This window comes from Pongo abelii, chromosome X (genome assembly GCF_028885655.2).
Source record: "Pongo abelii isolate AG06213 chromosome X, NHGRI_mPonAbe1-v2.0_pri, whole genome shotgun sequence".
Taxonomy (NCBI): domain Eukaryota; kingdom Metazoa; phylum Chordata; class Mammalia; order Primates; family Hominidae; genus Pongo; species Pongo abelii.
Window position 1 is genome coordinate 67,874,212 of NC_072008.2, and position 13,212 is coordinate 67,887,423.

At 43.4% G+C, this 13,212-nt stretch overlaps 1 long non-coding RNA gene across 1 annotated transcript in view; it reads left to right on the forward strand.

Moving 5' to 3' along the window:
- Positions 1-12,078: 12,078 nt before the first annotated feature.
- LOC134760913 (uncharacterized) overlaps positions 12,079-13,212 on the forward strand; it is a 78,943-nt gene continuing 77,809 nt past the window's right edge. Inside the window, exon 1 of the long non-coding RNA XR_010139023.1 lies at positions 12,079-12,280. This is a non-coding gene — a long non-coding RNA (uncharacterized LOC134760913). The remainder of the gene's footprint in view (positions 12,281-13,212) is intronic.

Here is a 13,212-nt window from a genome sequence, read left to right on the forward strand (position 1 = left end):
AAAACCTATGGATTGCCAAAAAAGGGGTCATTCTCCTTGTTTTCTCCTCATTTATCCCCCCACACTTTTTTTATTTTTTCTTAAAAGGCGGAACTGAGCTGTAGCCTAGGGTGTTTTTGTGATGGATCAATGCGTGCTGCCTGTGGGCAGGACGCCACAGTGTGTTACCACTGACTTTCCACCCTCTTATGTGTCTCAGTTTCTCTCTCCAGAGGTCTATGACCTCTGAGAGGGCTCAAAACATCAGGTGTTCTGAAATCTCTTCAAATAAATATTTGAAGAGATTTATTCTAAGCCAAATATGAGTGACCCTGGCCCGTGACACAGCCCTCAGGAAGTCCTGAGAACAGCAGCCCTAGGTGGGAGGGGTACAGTTTGGTTTTATCTATTTTAGGGAGGCCTGAGACATCAATCAAATACATTTAAGAAATACATTGGTTTTGTTCAGAAAGGCGGGACAACTCACACATGTCCTGAAAGCAGAGTCCCCAATACATAAAACTATAATTGAAGGAATTGAAGGAAGAAGTAGAGAATTCAACAATAATAGGGACTAAAGCAATCTAGTAATTGAACGAGACAGAAATTCAGCCAAGACAGAGAAACTTTAAACAACATTTCTAACTAACTTTACCTGACAGACATCTATAAAACATTCCACACAACAACAGCAAAATATACATTTGTTTCTTTGCAACAGGGAATATTCTGCAAGACAAACCATACTCTATTCCATGGAGCAAGTATTATAAATTTTAAAGGTTTGAAATCATAAAAGATATGTTCTTACACCGCAGCAAAGTTAGAAAACAAAAATATATCTTTAATCATAAAATAATTAAAAATTAAAAAATGCATTTATAAATAAATCATTGGTGAAAGAAAAAATATACACAATATTATAAAAGTATTTTTATCTGAACAAATATAAATGCACAATATATTGTGGAGTCCTAATTTGGAAAAAGGAGTCAGGCTGACAGGACCAGAGAAAAGCAAAGATATAAGGCAAGTAAGCTATGCCTTATGCCTTTCTTTATGGTTCAGGACATATAAACAAAAAGAGGAAGCTGATAAATTATAGTTTTATGGCCCAGGACATATAGCCCTCCTGAACAAATAACATACATAACTCACAAACTTTCTGCTTACCATCAAATTCCTCAATTTATCAAATATCCCAGATGACAGAAGAATGCAAGTTCCCAAGTTCCATTCTATAGAATCCTGAGCAAGCATTTTTTCTCCTGGCCATCAGCTTCTCTTCTGCTGATACTGTCTGTTGCCTTCTCACAAGTATTTTCATACTTTCTCTAATAAATCTGCCTTTTTTCTACCTACAACTGTCTTGGTAAATTCTTTTAGTCCTGCATCACCAGCCCAGATAGTCATTGATCACTGGCAACATTCTGGTGGCCCATATGGGGACTCTTTCTTCATAGGGAACTCTCTCCCCTCTCTTTTTTCGAACTTTGGACAGTATCTAAGCACGGAGGCAATTGCACTGTAGCTGGAGCTACTCTCTAGTAGGACTGGAAGGTGTCTTTGCGAAAGCATCTGACCACCATCGCCCATTAGGGTGAGGGACCTGAGTCTACTTATTCTTTTCAGTCTTTCATCTGCCAGCTTCTATTAGCTCTCTGGCAGTTAAAAGTAACAGGCAGGGCCAGTCTATGGTGCCGCCTGAAGGCCAAAGAGTGAACAGGACTGGCTGCCCTGCCCAGAAAAAAGAAAGACTCTTTCTTATTTTTTCTGATCAAAAGCCCCTGATGCCTAAATGTGAAGCAATTGACAGCAGAAGCTTGTTCAGGGTGAATTCGCACATGTTTTAGGTGACTCAGACCCTCTTTGTCACTCTAAATTCTCCTGTGGAGACAGCCAATCATCCTTTTCTGGATGTGCTAAATCAGGTGATCTCAGACAGCCTCAGAACAGTGAGTCTTCCCTTAACTACCCACTCTCCTGGGTCAACACCAGACAGAGATCTTCCTTTACCCTTTTTCTTCAAACCTGAGCATAAATGAGTACCTCAACTGGCCATCCAGCATGAGGCCTCCGATCAGCCAAGAGGATTTTTCTAATGACTGAGACATTCCTTTAGAAAGTGCACCCAGAGTCCCTCAGTGGACATAAATGGAACCTTCTTTTCATTTTGGCGAGATGTCTTGAGAGAAAGTGTCGTTCATGCCCCAAGAGGAACTGCCCCAAAGTGGCATGTTTTTTCATTCCACAAACCCCATCTATTCCTGTAGACTCACCTCTAGACTGTATTTTGAAGAATTGGGACAAATTTGACCCTCAACCCCTCAAAAAGAAACACCCAATCTTTCTTTGCAACATAGCATGGCCTCCTTACCACCTCCCACAGAAATTGAAGTGGACCCAGAATGGGAGCCTAAACTCCAGTATTCTTTTAAAGCTTGATCTTTTTGCCATAACTCTTCCAGATGGTCTGAGGTGCCCTATGTTCAAGTTTATGTTTCTATTAAAAAAAAAAAAAAAAACCTAGACTTTGGAGACAATTGTAGAATGAGACTGGCAAAATTCTTAAGTCCCTTAGATTCCTCAGACATTTTGGATGACCCTTCTTTTACACTCTCATGTTCCAGACCTCTCCCACTTTGGTCTCTCCATTCATTTCCCCTGACTACACATCTTTCTCTTCAATACCTCCTTCCTCAGCTATACCTTCTGTCTCTCCCTCTTTACCTCCTCCATACCCAGAACCACTTCTCCTCCCCATACCAGATCAGGAGTCACCTCTGATTCTCTCCCATCATCAGATAAAGGTTTGCAACTCTGAGAAGTGGCCAAAGGGGGATGTAGGAATCATCAGGGCCCATGTCCCATTCCCTATGTCTGATTTGTCTGAAATGGAGGCAAATCTTGGCTCTTTTAGTTAGTAACCCTCCCATTTTATGAAGAAATTCAAGGGGCTTGCAGTTTCCTTTGATCTCAATTGGCAAAACATTTAGGTTATTTTTACCACCTGTTGCACTCATAAGGAAAAGACCCACATTTGGTCTCTAGCTCACTGATGGGCAGAAGAATTCCATGCCTGGAACATTTGGAACCCTGAACCAGGAAGAACAGTTGTTCATGATAGTGATCCTAGATGGGGCTGTCAAGAAGGAGACCCTGATAGAGTCCACCACAATTATATGATCACTTGCCTGATTGAGGGGATGAAAAAGGCTGTCATTAAACCTGTAAATTATGCTACATTAAGAGAAGTTACACAGGGGCCAAATGAAAACCCAGCCCTATTCCACTCTAGGGTAGCTGAAGCTATGAGAAAATGCACTAATATGGATCTCTAGAGCCAAGAGGGCCTCACTATTCTGGCTGTGTATTTTATTAGCCCTCTCCAGACGTTAGGCATAAGCTTGAAAAACTAGTTCAAAGGCCACAGACCCCTTTCCTTATTTGCTATAGATGGCCTTTACATTCTTTAATAACTGGGAGGAAGCCTCAAGAACTGACAGGATAGGAAGGAAAGAGAAAGAGACAGGCAGCAAGCTCATTATATGGCTGCTGCCTTTGCTACCTCCCTGCCCAAACCAGGGACCACAGACCAAGCATCAGGACGTCACCCATTGACCAATAAAAGGCCCATTCTCTGTTATAGCTATAACCAGCCTTGGCATGTTAACAGAAACTGCCAAAACCCTCCACGAGTGTCACCTGGTTTTCTACTGCCACCACCTGGCCTTTGCCAATACTGCAAGCAACCAGGACACTGGAAACTGGATTGCTCCTCGCTCCTTCATGATAAGTAGTCATCCTCAAACAAGTCCCAATTATGGGCCAACTTGGAAGGAGGAAAGCAAAGGCAAATGCCCTTAACTTTGTTCCTCAATTATGAAAAAGCTGAGGAGACCTTAAAAGAGAAGAAAAAGCCCCAAGAGGGGCCATTTCCTCACTGTACCAGAGGCCATCCAGGCTCCTGTATTTTCCATCACTACTGCTGAATCTCAGGTAATCTTATGTGTAGCAGGATATAAAATTGAGTTTTTTTATTGATACAGGATCTAGTTACACTGCCCTAATTAAATTCTCTGGACCTAACTTTTGGTCCTCAATCCTCACAGGCAAGGACGACCAACTGAAACAGAGTTATTTTACCCCATCTTTGGTATGCAACTAGAGAAAAAAATGTTTTCACTCACTTATTTCTGGTCTTGCCCACTTGTTCCATCCCTTTGCTTGGGAGGCATATAATGGCAAAACTTCAAACTAGCTTTCAGTTTTTCAACCAGGCCTGTTCAATACTGGCATTATTACCTTTTAATACTAAAGACTCCAATACATACAGCCTTTCATTGTACAACAAGTTCCCCTGAAGTATGAAACTCATCCACTCCAGGATGTTCTTTGCGTGCAGACCCCAAAAAGATCATCCTTAAGGTCTTCAACTCTTTCCCTAGGAAATCTCCATAACCTCTAAATCCTGAAACTCAATTAGGCTTACAGCCCTTAATAGAAAAATTTCTGGTCACAGGGTTATTTCACTCTTATAATTCACCATGTAACACACCCACCCTAGCTGTAAAAAGCCAGAAGGCACCTATAGAATGATACAAGACCCAAGAGCCGTCAATGATCCAGTAGTTCCTACACACCCCATTGTTTTGAACCCTTACATCCTGTTAGGACAAATTCCTTCTGGCAGTTTTGGTTCACAGTATTAGACTTAAAGGACGCCTTCTTTTGCATTCCAGTACATTCAGATTCACAATTTTTATTTGCCTTTGAATGGTGAGATCCTTCCACTCATACTTCCCAACAATTAACCTGGACAGGCCTCCCCTGAGGATTTAGAGATAGCTCACAACCATTTGGACAGGCTCTTGCCAAAGATCTGTGCACCATTCAGCTATCCCTTAATAGCACCCTGCTCCAATACGTTGACAACCTGCTTATCTGCCGTCCAACTGAAGGTATTAAATACTATTAATCCTAGAATATCTAAATACTATTAAAACTCTTTAGAGGTTATCTTCCTGTGGTTATGAGGTTTCTCCTTCTAAAACTCAAATTTCCTCTCTGGAAGTGCAATTTCTGTGACTCACACTAACCCCAGGGTTTAAAACTCTCTGATCACTGCGAAGGCTTCATCCTAAACATGGGCACACTAGCAACTAAACAACAGTTGCACTCCTTCTTGGGAATGCCAAGTTTCTGTCATATTTGGACTCCCCAATTTGGACTTATAGCAAAACCCTCTTTATGAGACACTATGGGTACCAGAGGAAGAACCCTTTACTGGAACTCTGAAATGAACAAAACCCTAAAACCCATTAAACAAGCTTTTACAACTGCCCCACCTTTGACCTTACCATACCTTAGAAAAACTTTCTATTTATTTGTACCTGAGAGAAGGGGTATCACCCTCGGAGACTTAATCCAGCCATTCGGGCCCTCCAAATGACCAGTAGCTTACTTATCAAAGAACCTCAATTTGGTAACACAGGGCTGGCCTCCATTCCCCTGGCACTAGCCTCTGTGGCCTGATTGATTGAGGAGGCCTCCAAGCTGAGGCCAAGGAATAACAGTGTATACCCCACACCAAATGGTGGATACTTTAAACTCAAAGGCCTTTCACTGAGTCTCAAATCAAATAAGCAGATATCAAATCCTCTTTCTGCAAACACCAAAATTAAACATTAAGCAGTGTGAAGTTCTTAATCATGCCATCCTGTTACCAGATCCAAATGTGGAAGGATCACTTAAACATTCTTGCTTAGAAACTATTGATTTAAGGCTGGTCACAGTGGCTCACACCTGTAATCCCAGCACTTAGGAAGGCCTAGGCAGGTGGATCACCTGAGGTCAGGAGTTGGAGACCAGCCTGGACAACATGGTGAAATCCCATCTCTACTAAAAATATAAAAATTAGCTTGGCATGGTGGCACATCTGTAGTCCCAGCTACTTGGGAGGCTGAGGCATGATAATAGCTTGAATCCAGGAAGCGGAGGTTGCGGTGAGCTGAAATTGCACCACTGCACTCCAACTTGGGTGACAGAGCAAGACCCTGTCTCAGAAAAAAAAAAAAAAAAAAAGAAAAGAAAGAAAGTATTGATTTAATTTGTAGTTCCTGACTGGACCTCCAAGATATTTCCCTTTCCAATTGGGAGGCCACTGGGTTCATAGAGAGCAATAGTTTCATGTTAGAAGGTACCCAGTTACCACGGTATGCCATTGTTAGCCTTACTGAAGTTACAGAATTTGGGCCCCTACCCTGTGACACCACCTCAGCCCAGAAGGCAGAACTTATTGCCCTTACCTGAGCCTTGCAATTAGGAGCATGCATAAATCTTAATACTTACACAGACTGACCTACGTCTTTCATGTAGTACATACCCATGCAGCCATTTGGCAAGAAAAGGGACTCTTAACAGCCCAAAATATTCCATTTAGACATGCTCCTAAAATCATGGCCCCGTTAGAGGCAATTTTGCTTCCTGCACAGGTAGCTATCATTCACTGCAAAGCCCATCAGAGAAACAATGATAAAATCTCTATTGTGAACAATCAGGCTGATCAACAAGCAAGAGTGACTACTGAGCTGCCTCTTTAGGCAGTTTTAGTTGCTTGCCTAACTCAGCTGTCTCCACTGTCTATGCAGGAAGAAACCGAAAGGGCTCTAGAGAAAGGCTTCTCCCATACCTCAGAGGGCTGGCTAAAAAGCCCTAATGGCAAACTTTTGCTCCAAGGAGCCTCACGATGAAAATTTTTAAACAGCTTACACCAATCAACTCATTTAGGGGCTAAAGCCCTCCAAGACTTAATATGGTCACGGTTTATCAGTAAAGGAATAGCATAAACTTTAAGAGCCATATCACAGGCTTGCCCCACCCGCTGCCAAACCAATCCTGAAGGGGCCCACAAACTTCCCCCTCTCCTCCAACTCATTCAAAGATTAGGGATCCTACCAGGAGAAGTCTGGCAGCTAGATTTTACACACATGCCTCCATGCAAGGGACTTAAATATTTGATAATCTTTGTAGATACCTTTGCCAGGTGGATAGAAGCCTTTCCCATCAAAACCGAACAGGCATGGCATCAGAAGTCACCACGGCCCTTTTGAACCACATTCTTCCCCATTTTTGGCTCCCTCACTCACTGCAGTTAGACAATAGTGCTGCTTTCATTTCTCAATTAACCCAAGAAGTTGCTAAGATCCTTCAAATCAAATACTAGTTTCATGCAGCCTGACATCCGCAATCCTCTGGAAAGGTAAAAGAGCCAATCAAAGCATAAAAAGGCATCTTACAAAACTAATAAACCCAACAGTCATGGCCAGCTCTGCTCCCTATTGCCCTCTTAAGATCCCTTATACCCCCAAAATCAGAAACCCATCTCAGCCCATTTGAAGTTCTTTATGGAAGACTCTTCTTACAAACAGACCTCTTGTTAGATCCAGAAAATCGTTATCCCTCACAATATGTTATAATTCTTGGACAGACCATTAAAGCCATTAGCCATTACCAAAATCTCCACAGCCCCAAACCTGATCCCTCCTTTTCAGGGAACATACGCTCTAAATTCACACCTGGAGACTGGGTGTGTCTTTAAACTCTCCTGCAGGTCAAAAGCCTGTTAGAACCTGTCTAAACTGGGTGATATCAAGTTCTTCTTACTATCCCAACATCTGTAAAGCTCTAAGGTCCCCATGGATCCACCACTCCAGGGGTCAAAGCTGCTCAGGCACCAAATGAAGAACCCTCCACTACACACAGCTGTGAGCCAATCAGAGTTCTCCATCTGTTGTTTGGACAAAACTCAGATGCTAAGTCTGACTCAGGTTATATTAACCCTAATTCTCAACTCCACCTTAAAGGAGTTTCTTTCTTTCTCTTTTTTATTTGAGACGGAGAGTCTTGCTCTTGTCGCCCAGGCTGGAGTACAATGGCACGATCTCAGTTCACTGCAACCTCTGCCTCCCTCGTTCAAGTGATTCTCCTGCCTCAGCCTCCTGAGTAGCTGGGATTACAGGTGCACGCCACCATGCCCAGCTAATGTTTGTATTTTTAGTAGAGACGAGGTTTCGCCATGTTGGCTAGGCTGGTCTTGAACTCCTGACCTCAGATGACCCGCCCGCCTCAGCCTCCCAAAGTGCTAGGATTACAGGAATGAACCACTGTGGAAGACCAGAAGTTTCTTTTCCTTACTCCCTTTATTTTCCTTAAAATCAATGAACCTATTTTTTCCTGGCTTCTTAACTGAATCTGTGGGCTGCATCGTGGTCATTGTTTTCATTGTTCTGCGCGTTAACTGTCTTCTTCCATCTGGATGGAATAGCATTCTCCTTTGCCATTAAACTTCATTTTTAAGAATAAGTATTCTAATAACCCCACCATCATACACTTGCCTGGCCACTGCAGCAACCTCGAGTTTTTGACCTTCCCTTAAGGTTGATGGAAATTAGCCCAATGTCTCTTTTAAATCTTATTGTTAGAGATTACTCTTTTTATTCAATTCTACCACGGGCTCTAAGCAATTATTCAACTGCCTAACTTAGGCAGCTTTACCCTCTTAATATTAATGCTTTCACAAGGGAGGTAGTATATGATTGCTATTTGCAGGAGGACTTCTAGATTACCACCCAGATGAAATTTCTTTATATTTGTTCTAGTAATCTGATATACACCACACCACAATGATGATGTGCTGTGGTACTAAAGTGGTTTTCTAACTATTTTTCTTTTACATCTTATAGTTTTTCTCCTTTCCTGTGTCCCTGACTTCACTATATTTTGTCACTTTTAACTTGTCAGGCTTCATCCTCATTACCTGGATATCTCTACACTTAGTGTTAACAGTTACAATGAACTTTACTTTGCCAATCTTCCTGGATTACACTCTACTTGCAGGGGCCCACAAGCTATTAAAGAAACAACATTCTCTGTGTGCAAAAGATTGTTGGCTTTGTTTACCCTTAGCCCTCAAATGGTATGCTTCTTCACTTTTTATTTATACTCAGTATTAGATCCATTTTAATACCATCCTGCTCTCCAAATTCCTGTTCCCCCAACTTCCATGGAACCCCAAAAACATACATGTGGAATGGTAGCTGCATTCTCTGCCTATTTAAGCCAATACATGACCAAGCTAAAAATAACAACCCCCTCAAAGGACTGGTCCTCTGACCCAAGAGACAACCATAGACTCAAACACCCTGTTGTAGCCCCCCTTTTTAAACAAGTACAACTTAAACATCAAGCTATTTGCCTTAAAGCAACAGACAGCAAACATTACTCCAACCCCATGGGTGATGTTTCTAAGCCCCTTTGCAACTACACTATAACTATAAATCACACCAACAGAAAATACATATCAAGGGAAAAACATAATATGGTACCAGTTAGAATATCAGGCCCAGCCTATCCCAATGTCCCAAATCTCCAAAATATAAACTCTCATTTCTGTACAGATCACCCCTCTCCAGACACTTGTTCTCACCTAACTCCATGGCAAAATTGAAAGGTTGCAAATTCCCCTAACAATTACCTACAAATTCTCGCACTTAGCAACCCCAAATCTCAAATGTCTCCAGACATACAACACATCCATTTGTTCAGGGAAAACAAAACCCACCCAAATGCAAATTGTAACATCTACGCCTTACAACCTCTTAAATTACTACTAGCTACTCAATACTTCCTCAGGTCAGAAGGCCGAAACACATTCCATTTCTTCACTGTAACTCTATTCTCTTGCTTTATATCTGAGAGAGCATTCTTCCTTTGCTGAACCAATGCCTATGTTTGTCTTCCAGCCAACCAGGCTGGAACACATACACTAGTCTACTTGGTCCCAGACACCCAAATTGCTCCTTCCAATTAGTCCTTCCCAATCATGCTTTACAGTCCTAGCAGGGCAAAATGGCCAATCCATCTAATTCCCTTACAGCCTGGCACAGGCATTGTCACTGGATTAGGTATGAGAATAAAAGGTATGAGCCTCACAGCGCATACTTATCATATCCTCTCAATCGAACTTGCCACCGAGCTCAAATGCATCTCTGAGACCTTGGAAGTCCTCCAAAATCAGGTCGACTCCTTAGCAGCAATTGTTCTCCAAAACTGCTGTGGCCTAAATCCACTTATGGCAGCCCAAGAGAACATATGTTTAGCGTTTGAAGAAGAACATTGCATTTATGTTAATCAGTCAGAAATACTGTGGGCTCATGTCAAAAACCTCAGGGAGCTAGAGGCTGAAATTGAGAAAAAAGTGTCACAACGATGGTATTAATGGGCATCTACTTGGAGATCGTTGTCCTGGTTGCTCTTATTCCTGGGGCCACAAACAGGCATTTTATTATTCCTTCTTTTCATCCCTTGCATCCTAAATTTACTACTCGAATTTGTGTCTTCTAGAATACAACAAATTCAAACCAAGATATTACTGTAGTGAGGATATTGGCCACTAAAAGAACTCCATAACTCTCCTTTGGATGCAGCAGGATAAAATTTTAGGCTGCAAATGCTGTTCCCCATTGGTCTCACAACAACTCTGCCAAATTTAACTCCCAACCCAAGGATTTAGGCCCGTGTAATGTCCTAACTGAGTTACAATACTTGGTAGGGACAACTCTACACCCCTGGTCAGCAGGAAGCAGTTGGAAGATAAGCCTATATACACATGCCAAAGGTTTGTCACTGTTACTCTGTCAGGGAGGAAATGTGGCGTCCTAATTAGGAAAAATGAGTCAGGCTGGCAGGAGCAGGTGAAAGCAAAGAGATAAAGCAAATAAGCTATAACTATGCCTTTCTTCCTGCTTCCAGATGCATAAACAAAAAGAGGAAGCAGATGAATTGTAGGTCTGTTTTTCTTTATGGCCCTGGACATATAGCCCCCCTGAGCAAATAACATACATAACTCACAAACTTCCTGCTTACCATCAAATTACTCAATTTATTAAACATCTCAGCTGACAGAAGAATGCAAGTTTCCAAGTTCCATTCTACAAAATCCTCAGCAAGCCTTTGTCTCCTGGCAGTCAGCTCCCTCCTACTGATACGGCCCATTGCCTTCTTGTAACGTATTTTCATACTTTCTCTAATAAATCTGCCTTTCACTGCCTACAGCTGTCTTGGTAAATTCTGTTTCCCTCATGCCACTGGCCTAGATAGTCATCACTCACATATGAAAATTAATGGAATACAATTAAAGCAATTTAAATGCCTATATTAGAAGAGAAAAAACAGAAGCACCAACATGACTGATTAGAAGCAGCTAGTGTGCACTGCTCTCAGGGAGATGAGACAAAGTTGCAAGTAAACAGTAGCTGTTCAAGTAGATTGTCCAGAAGGCCAAGCTGGGATTCATGATAGAAGCACTGGTTGCCCTCAGAGAGCAGAGAAGAGCAAGGCAAGACAGCTGCCCACTCAAGTTTGGCACAGAGCCAGGGGAGGCTACTTACCATGGGGAAAGGGTGAGTGACTAAGAGCCCCTGAAGACCCACACTTCTGCCATGGACCTTTGCAATCCTGGGCACAGGAGAACTCTCAAACCTTGCCCATCCCCCTACACCGCATGCCCTTATGCCCACCTCCAGAATGGCACAGTCAACTGCCTGAAGTCTGGGCGGAGCCACCACTCAAGAACACATTGAGCTTCACAGTCCTTGGATCCCTGAGAAGCCTGGCACCAGCTGTCATAGCCAGCCAAAAAGGGAGGCCAGAGTCTCTCACACACCCCAGAATAAGGGCTGCAACCGTAGTGCTGAGGAGCAGAGAGGCTTAGGGCCCTACCTCTGCTGCACCAGGAGGCAAAGCCCAGTGGCCTGTGGTACCAGTGAAGCCATCCCATCCCCACTTCACTACTTTAGCTAGTTGTTGTTCTGCATTTCTCTGAGAGGGAACTCCCAGAGGTAACAGACAAGCCGTCGGCCATTGCAGTTGCTGCAGTAACCACCCTTGCTTCCCCCAGGCTACAGAAGGAACAAACATCTTAATTGCTTTCATGTGCTTACTGCGTGCTACAGTTACCCTATGCAGAGGAGGCCAGACTGTCTTATGTGGAAACTCCTGACTCCCCTGCTCTTCTCCAGGCAGGGCTCTCTGGCTTGAGTTTGCAGCACAGCCACCCCACCTTCAGCTGATCATCCCAGATCCAGCAGCATGTTCTGTAGTTCTCTGAGGTGGAGTTCCCAGAGTCAACTGACAGCTCCTCTGCCATGACACCTTGCTCTTGCTGCCCTTGGGCTGGGGACATAACAAAGAGTCTGATTGTTTTGCTTGCACCGTCAGTACATGGCTCTAAGGAGAGGAGGTGAGACTGTCTTTCCCAGGAGCCCCTTTCCCCCTCTGCTCTTCGACAGGCAGGGCCCCCCAGTTTGGGACCAGAACACAGCTTTCCCCTCCCTGGGTAATTACTCCAATCAGCTGTGGCTCTGGATTTCTCTGGGATGGAGCCACCCCCACTCAAGTCAACCTGACAGGCCATCTGCCACTGCCACCACCATAGACCCCACCAGAGTTGCCCCAAGCTGGGGAGGGAACAAAAACACCTGAGCTCACCCCAGGGCTGCGGTTCCCAGCTTGGGATTGTGGAGCTGAAATATGTCATTGTTACTCAAGTGAAAAGAGGAGCCCACAATATCAGATCATGGATAGGAGTGAGTTGCATGGACTCATGGGCTGCCATAGGAGTGGGGCCTGCCTTCTTCCACAAGGGCAGCCCAGAAGAGGTGGGGCCTATAACCATGCTGTGGACTCTGCTTGAGGGATCCCCACAGCCTGGAATACCTAACAAAAGAAACATGGTCTCAGTGCCAGTGATTGGAGGGTGCACCCTCAAAGCCCAGTAGTGTACCCAGAGAGGAGGTTACCTCTCCCACCACTGCACCAAATACCAGAGCTGAAAACACTATGAACTACAAAAGAGCCATACACTGTTACCAAAAAGGGGTCTCAATCCAGACCCCAAGAGAGGGATCTTGGATCTCAGGCAACAAAGAATTCAAGGTGAATACATAAAGTGAAAGCAAATTTATTAAGAAAGTGAAGGAATAAAGAATGGCTACTCCATAGGCAGAGCAGCAGCATGGGCTGATCAACTAAGTATACTTACAGTTATTTCTTGATTATATGCTAAACAGGGGGTGGATTACTCACCAGTTTTCTGGGAAAGAGGCGGACAATTCCTGGAACTGAGGATTTCTCCTCTTTTTAGAGAATATAGGGTAACTTCCTAACATTGTC